Below are 8,444 nucleotides of genomic sequence, written 5' to 3'. Positions count from 1 at the left end.
GAGAGGTGATCTGGCACTGTCCTCTCTTGCTTCAAATTCCCCTGCTTTTGTTGGTTTTAAGTCAGATGCCTAGATGTGGATTAACTTGCTCTGGGAGGTGTTTGGAGTTGAGGCTGAGCGAGATATTTGCGAGGTAGTTTCAGGGATACTTACTCAGCCAGGGCTCGTTAAGATATATGAACTGAGCTGGGGACTCAAGGCCCAGCTCCCAGCGAATGTAGGTCTGATTTTGGGGTTTAGATCAGAACTGGAAAGTAGGGACGATATTTGTACCACATCAGCCCCTGAGAAGCAAAGCTGCTGGAGTTTCCCACATGCATCTTCATTTGGGAGCGACTGCAGACACACAGAACAGTGGAGAATGGGCGAGAAAATCCCTGGCTCCCAGCAGAAGAATAGATCCACAGTGCTACTAACGGGCAATTTCATCCCCCTGACCCACATCTGCAAGGAGCTGGGCTTCTCCCCAGCCTGGAGCCAGTTAGGAAGCAGCTGCAAATTCTCTTGGGGCCACCATAAAACATCTCTGTGTGACAGGTCAACCGCCCCCAGCCTTGTCCCTCTACGGAACAGAAAGAAAACAGATTCCAAAAAGAGCATGGTGACCCAGACAAACTTTTCCTTTCAGTGAATGAAGGCGCAGCTGGGGGGGAAGAGCTGGGCACAGATTTATTTGGAGTGGAGCAACCAGGAGAATGTCCTAAACTTCCCCCCAAACCTTCCCGTAAAACTACGGATAAAACCATATGACAGGACAACATCTTGGACGGGAATGAAATCTGGGGTCCAACTTCACCAGCTGACGACACCTGGCAGGCTAAAAACTGCTCAATCAACCCTTCATTTGCAGTTCAGCAAAACAAATATCCCATAGTACCTGTGAACCATTAGAACAGTGGCTTCTCCATCCCTGGCCATGTTTAAATCAAGCTTGGATGTTCTTCTGTGCTCTAGGAATGATTCTGGGGACATTCTCCGCCCTGTGCTAAACCGGGAAGGGGGGTGGGGGGAATCAGACTGGCTGATCACAGTGCTCCCTTCTGGCCTTGGAATCTGTGAACTCCAGCAACAGTGACTGAAAGCAAGATCTGGCTCAATTTCCCTAGAAAAGACCACTCGGGAAGGGTAGTTATTTACACCAGGGCAAAATGGGTGCAAAACTCAGCCTCACTACAATAGCCCTGGTTTGTATTCCCCTCCCCCTTTGGATCCCTTTGCCTCGGTCTCAATAACAGCCTAAGATGGAGGGGAATTGAAAAATTGAATCCTAAAGGTCTGGTGCCTTCTCAGCCAAAGCAGCAAGCAGCCCTCTGGCCACCCACCCAAAGAACTGGAGGCTCACACGTAAGAGCCAAATGAAAGTATGATCCCACTCCAATGTACTGTCATTTCCTGGGACCTCAGCAACTCCAACCTCCAGCCCTATGAACACCCCAGGACACATCATGGGAGGGTCAGGGGAGAACAAATCCCAAACAACAAGCCAGACCACTGCAAGATCCCTGCACAGAGCTGTCATGCCACTACCAGATACCTCTCTGCAGCTGACTGCGCAAAGCTAGGGCAGACACCCTGCCAAATCCAGAACCGGTGACCTACAGAGGCAGCAAGGGCAGCCTGAGCCCCGAGGACTGGCAGGCCACCCGGTGTGCTAAGAGGAGAGGTTGAGGGTGACCAGACAGCAAGTGTGAAAAATTGGGACGGGGGTGGGAGGTAATAGGCGCCTATATAAGACAAAGCCCCAAATATTGGGACTGTCCCTATAAAATCGGGTCATCTTACAGAGAGTCACTTTCCTCTCTGGTGTCTGAAATACAAGGGAATGAGAGGAGACTGTCTCAAATGCTCAGGGAAGGTCAAAAATTTGTTTTGAAAAAGCACTGAGGAAAAACATGTGCCTGATTTTAGGAGAAAGGAGACCTGACAGTAGAGAGGGCAGGCAGCTATTTAACTGATGGTGTTCTCCGGCCACCCATTGCCATGGTATCCAAGCATCTTCCATGCAAAATCCATAGTGGCATCATATTATAACCCGCTGGCCTCCACACCAGGGAATGAAAATCCAAACTCACTGAGCTGCAAATCTGCCTCTCTCATTCACTGTGGCAGCATTTGCTATGCCACTAAAGTACGGAGTTGAATTGAATTGTTCTCTGGCTCTACTCCATCCAGGGAGTATTTCCCCGCCCCCAACTTCTGTTCCATATAGTTTATTTTGTGGCTTTCTATGTTGCTTGCTAAAGAGAGAAGCAATTATTTCAGTAGATTCAGGGTCAGACCCAAGATGATGTGTTATCTAAGTGAGCTGTAGCTCACGAAAGCTTATGCTCTAATAAATTTGTTAGTCTCTAAGGTGCCACAAGTACTCCTTTTCTTTCTACCCAGCTCTGCAGCTTTGGAACCACTTGGAAATTCACAAATAACTCACAAAGATTGTTCATGTGGGTGGGGGGAAAGTTTCCGGACATGGCAGTTTTGGGGGGTTTACCCTACCCAGCGGTAAGATAAAGCAATGTGCCGGTGACAGGCAGTTTCTTAAACGGAGGAACTCCCGCAGGTAGAACGCAGGAGACAGTTTGAAAGTTCCATGGTCCCCGCTGCACTCCCCAACCCTCCATGAGGCAGTTCAAAACCCATGGTGCTTTTTGAGTCGTAAATAAGAAGGAGCGAAAGCAGGCCAGAAAGGCCATGGGAAATGGTCTCGCGAAGGAAATGTGATGGTTTCGGCTATACCAACTTATTTGATGGAAATCAATAGGCACAGAAAACCACATTTGGTTAAAAGAAGAGGCTCTTGAGATGACAGTCAGCAGGAGAAATCCTTCGGCTTGTGTTATAGAGGGGGTCGGACAAGGGGCTCTAGGTACCTAGCTCACTTTGGTGCTTCGGTAGATCTCTTTAGGTACCTGTCTGCCTAAAGACTTTCATAAAATAGGCCCTGGATGATCAGAATGATTTTAAAAATGGATGAATCTGTGAATTCTGATAGGAAAATGGCCCATTTTATGGGGGAAAAATGACATTTCTGGGTCTGGAGCTGGTGGCCCTGGAGGAAAGGGCGGAGAGACGCCTGCAGGAAATTTTGCATTGCCGAAACGTTCGCGTCACTTTCAGGGCAGTGCTAAGGACGCAGTGGACTCCTTCCTGCTCTCCTGTGCACAGCAGCCTCCGGGGACAGGCATGGAGTTGCCCTTTCGAAGGCCCAAACAAAACAATAATGACCAAAAAAAACCCCCTCCTCCTGCCGAAAATGGAGAGAGGCCCTTTTGTGTTGCTGAGTCAGTGGAGCAGCACGGGGCAGTGGAGGGGAGAAAGGAATTCCTTCCGCGATTGAAGGCCCTCGCCAACTGGACACTGATGTCAAAACAAACACGGCCTCCGGTGGGGGGGAATGCAGGAGGTTGGGCAAAGAAGATCCAATTTCTTCCTTTGTTCCTGGATTATTATTTTGGGGGAGTGTCGGGGGGAGGGGGGTGAGAAGGGGAAAAGGCCATAAATCAAAGGCTGACAGAGGAGGAAGGAAAAGCAAGCCAGATGCTCCGCTATGGGGGGATGACTGTCACGCTTCTCAGATTGAAGAGCCTGCGACAAATTCATCCCAGGTGCAACATGGCCTAAGCCCTTGTATTTACACCAGGGAGAGGTTTGGCGCTCGGTGATGTTCTCCCCTCCCTGCCTCACTCCTAAGATAAGAGACCCGGGAGCAGCAAAAGTGGGGGCTTCTTTCTCTTACAAGCTAGCCAAAAATTCCTCCAGGTTTGGGGTGTTTTTAAGTGCTGTGCCTGCCTCACACAACTCACTCCAGTCAGCCCCTGCAGGAAGAGCAAACCAAAGTCTGTTCTGTCTCCCACATCATCTACAGAAATCACCACTCCCATCCCATTGCCAGGATGCTCCAGGAAGCAAAATCAGTCCGGCAAGATGCTTAGCTGGCCTGCAACATTAGAATTCGGGGGGGGGGGGGGAATATTCTTCAGCCTCATAAAACCACCGAATGTTGGATCTAGGAGCTGCTGAGTGAGACCCTGGAGTGTCACTTTCACACGACAATGACTGTCTGTAATCACACTTTACTTAACCAACTGTAGCAGGGTGCAGAGTAGCAGCCGTGTTAGTCTGTATTCGCAAAAAGAAAAGGAGTACCGGTGGCACCTTAGAGACTAACAAATTTATTAGAGCATAAGCTTTCGTGAGCTACAGCTCACTTCATTGGATGCATTCAGTGGGAAATACAGTGGGGAGCAGCAAGCCACAGCCACAGCTGCGGCCATGCCCCAATCAGGGCCCCGCTGGCCTTTATAAGAGGGCAGTGGGCCAGGAGGACACAATCTTTCTCTAGATGTTGAGAGGGAAGGGCCTGACTACTGGGAGCTGAGCAGGGCTACTAAAGTGGAGCAGGGCTGGGGAAAGGCCTGGGGAGCTCTGGCCTGGGAAACCCCCAGGCTGCAGGCCTTGATGAAGGCCTAGGGAAAGGGTGCTGGGGTTGCAGAGGGCAGCCCAAGGGTAGGCAGAAGTTGCAGGTCCAGACCCTCCTTGCCGATAATGAGTAGCACTTACACTGCAGTCTGCCCCAGGGAGCAGGGTCTAGATGGTGACTGGCAGTAGCCAAAGACTGAGGCGAGGTGGGGATCCCTGAGGGTGGGGGTTCCCTGAGGTGGGGGCGGACCCAGATCTGTGGGGGTACTGCCAGGGGGCAGCACCCTGGTGTGAAAGAGGCACCAGAGTCTGGGAGGGACTTGGGGCAAGTGGGACACCAGTCTGCAGAGGGCACTCTGGAGGTGAGTCCCGCCCTGCTACAGCATCGCTCAGCTTTTTGCAGATTAGAACCAAGCCGCCCAGCTGCCACTCCAGAAACTACAATGTAAGGACCCCGGAGGCTGAGTGAAACCACAAAAGCAAGAAGCTGATTGTTCGGGCTCACTTCCCTATCGATTGGGCACCAGTATGTCAGAGGATCTGGTAACCTGGTCACCTTAAGACCTAGCACACGGCACGCCCACTGTGAGTTTGCAGGCTGCACAGCGGCCGCCTCCCTTCTTGTGTGTGTTAGTGGATATCTCCTGAACCACCACCCTCAGCCGAGAGGAAATGGAGGTTTTATTTATGTCCTGAGCAGTAGTAGATGTCCCTTAGCTGCACTCTGTCTGCGGTCTCAGAGAGGCTTGACTCAAGCCCTGTGCTTGTTTGGGTCACAGCGTTGTTGGTGCATATTTCTGTATTTCGGGATGAGTGGGACAGTGGTGCGAGATGTGAAAGTGAAGGAGAAACACATGGAGTGCTGGAAAAGCCCCCACATTGCAGCTCTTCTCAAGCCCCTCAAACCTGCCCCCCGGTCTAGTCCCTGTAGTGCAGTGACCATACAGCGTGCTCAGTTTAGTCCTGTTTCTATTCCAGGAGAGCCTAGAGACTGGAGACGAGAACAGGGTGCCGTTGTGTCAGGTGCTGTACGCACACAGTAAGAGACTGTCCCTGCCCCAAACAGCTGGCAGTCTAAACCAAGCTGGACAAGACAGGGAGTTGAGGAGACTTGCCCAAGGTCACACAGTAGGTCAGGGAATAGCACACAGGTCCCCTGAGCCGCAGGGCTGGCCCCTTTGCCCTGGGCTTTGCTCACCGAAGCCAGGCTGATAATTCTGCTACAAAACTAGGCCGTTGCAGCGCAACCAAGTGCACAATTTGGCCCCGGGTGAAAGGCTAAGGCAGTACAATAGCAAGGGCCCAAGCCCCAGTTTACTTGCCTTGTTTGTAGTTTATTTCTTAGTTAATTATTAATAAGCCAGCATTACACTGACTCTGCAGAATGCATTCCCACCTGCAAGCTGCCTGCTTCCCACAGGGACTATCCTTGCCACCGATTTGTTAATAAGATTTCATTAACCAAAATAAATCTGGCGCTTGTGTGCTAATTAGCAGGCACTGCACACGCAGGCCCGCACACTGCATCTGCGCTCCTTTACCATCGTCTCTCTATACCCCCTCTAGCTGTGTCCCCCTGGAGAGCACAGTCAGACCTGCTTCCTGGGCTACCCGCAGAGAAAACCCAGGCGAGGAGTGTGCTGCACAAATTCCCTTCCCCGATGCAGGAGCTATGTTTGGGGTGAGACTTCAAATGAAGACCTTGTGCTACTTCAATAATGAAGAGCCTGTGGGAATTTTTGCAGGGGGCGGGGAATGCTCACACTGCATCCTGGCCCCATGCCAAATGTGGGCAACTACTTTCTATCTTGCTAGATTCCCACCACAGCAGTGCAGCTGCATATAGCACTTTTCTTTGGTCCTAAACTACGTCGCAGCTGTGTGCTGTTAAACAGCTGCCATGTTCTCCTCCAGAGGTGGCTGCATTCCAGGGCTGGGTGAAATGATCCATGTCTTCCTCTCAGTCTTGTAGCTGAGCATAGTCCAGCCATTGGGGCAGAAGCAACTATCAGAAACTACCTTAGACAGTTCATCTTTGGCCATGCCTCCAGCTGCAGTTTGCTACACAGAACTAATTCCTCCAAACTGGAGGCCTTCTCTTCGGGGTGACGGTTCCACAGGTGCCATTAATATCCTTTGTGTAAGCTGATGACCTTTCAGTGACCTAGGATATATATGTCGCATTTCAATTTGGGGTCCTTGTCCCGCCCTGTCAACAGAAGCCCACACTGAATGCACGAGCATCTCATTTCACAGTCCTAGGGTAACAGTGAGTGACCAGTACAGTGTGGGGAAGTACTTTGGGGAAAGAATTAAACTATAAGAGAGGAAGGGTGGCCTTGGGCACAGCGGGGTGGCGGGGGTGGGGGTGGGACTCAAGAGGCTTAGGTTCAACTCCTGGCTCTGCCAGACTCCCTGTTTGACCCTGGGCAAGTCACTTTGTCTTTCTGTGCCTCAGTTTCCCCATCTATAAAATGGGAAGAATAATGCTCGCTTTCCCATGCCTTACGGTACTTGTTGACTATCGGTCTCGTGCCAGTATTTAGCCTTAGATGGAGTTTACCACCAGCTTTGGGCTGCATTCCCAAGCAACCCGACTCCAAGAAGACCCGGTCCCGGCGCGCCGGGGGCCGCTACCGGCCTCACACCGTCCACAGGCCCTCTTAACGGTTTCACGCCCTCTTGAACATGCCTTGCGTCTGTATCATACCCTGGTTGGAGCAGGGAGCGTTTCGTACTGGTGCCGGTGCATGTACAGTACCTAGCTTTGGGTGCGGCCTCTAGATGTTACACGTACGCACACTATTATAGTGGCAACTGTCTTCTATTAGATGTAACCAGAACTGCTCAGCTTTCGGTCTGAATACACAGTAGTTGGAGGCGTGATTGCAGTATGTGTAGACTTACCTGATCCAGCTCAGGGGTGGACATGCTCTGTGTGACATTAACCCTATACTGCATTTAGCCAATAGAGATTCTCTCTTATTCAAGGGGCCTGTGCATTTGGAACAGGAGAATGTGCGTTCAAGCCCCGCTGCTGCGGTGAAGGTGACAGGGCCATGCTGTTACTCCTGAGGGCATTCTGCACCAAAAAGCTAAAAATTCTGCTCACAATATTTTAAAATTCTGCAAATCTTATTTGTCAAATAAATGTGGAGGCTCCAGCATGGCATTGGAGAGCACAAGCCACTGGCTGCACAGAGGTGGGACTTAGCGATGAGGCTGCACCCAACCTTGACACAGTGCAAGGACAGGGCCTGCCTCAGAAACACCCCAGGGCCCTGCCCCTCCATGCCAGGTGCACCAGGTATGGGCAGGCAGGCTCAGCAAGGCGGGATCCAGGTGTGGGTTGAGAGGGTTCTGTGTGGGGCAATCTAGGTCCAGCCGGCTCAGTGGGGGATCCAGGTGCAGGAGGGATTTGGATGTGCAGTGGCATGTTGGGGGCGGGGTTCTGGGTGCAATGGTAATGGGAATCTGCAGGGGGGCCCAGGTGAAGGTGGTTGGGTCTCAGTGGGGTGGGGATCCGAATGCGGGTGGCTCATCGGGGTGGTCTAGGTGCAGGGGGAGTGGGGCTCGATGAGAGGGTCTGGTTAAATGGTGGTTGGGGGATGGCAGAGCAGCTCCCTGTACAGTGATTCCCTCCCCCAGTAGCTGAGGACTGATGGGTGCAGGAAGTGGGAGGGGGGAAGAAAAGAAATCTGCAGGGGACATAAATTCTGCACATGCACACCTCCAGGAGTAACACCATGCAGCACAGAGATCACTGTAAAGCCAGGCCCTGGGATAGTATTATTGCTCCTAAAGTTAATTTGCTGTAGTGGGGCACATGCTGGGGGTTGAGTGTTTCCAACTCCCCTGCCCCCAGGATGACAATCACGGAGTGCCTGGGTATGAGCTAGTGGAGGGGAGATTTTGCCATCCCTGGACGTTTTGTAACACCGGACAAACAGCCAGAGCAGGAAGTGCTGCACCCTGAACCTTCCCTGCTCCTGTAATGGCCTCTGCCACCCGCCTTATCTGCAAGCCTT

Source organism: Dermochelys coriacea, chromosome 25 (assembly GCF_009764565.3).
Source record: "Dermochelys coriacea isolate rDerCor1 chromosome 25, rDerCor1.pri.v4, whole genome shotgun sequence".
Classification (NCBI taxonomy): Eukaryota; Metazoa; Chordata; order Testudines; family Dermochelyidae; genus Dermochelys; species Dermochelys coriacea.
The sequence above is the reverse complement of the archived record's forward strand: the minus strand, read 5'-3'. Positions refer to the sequence as shown.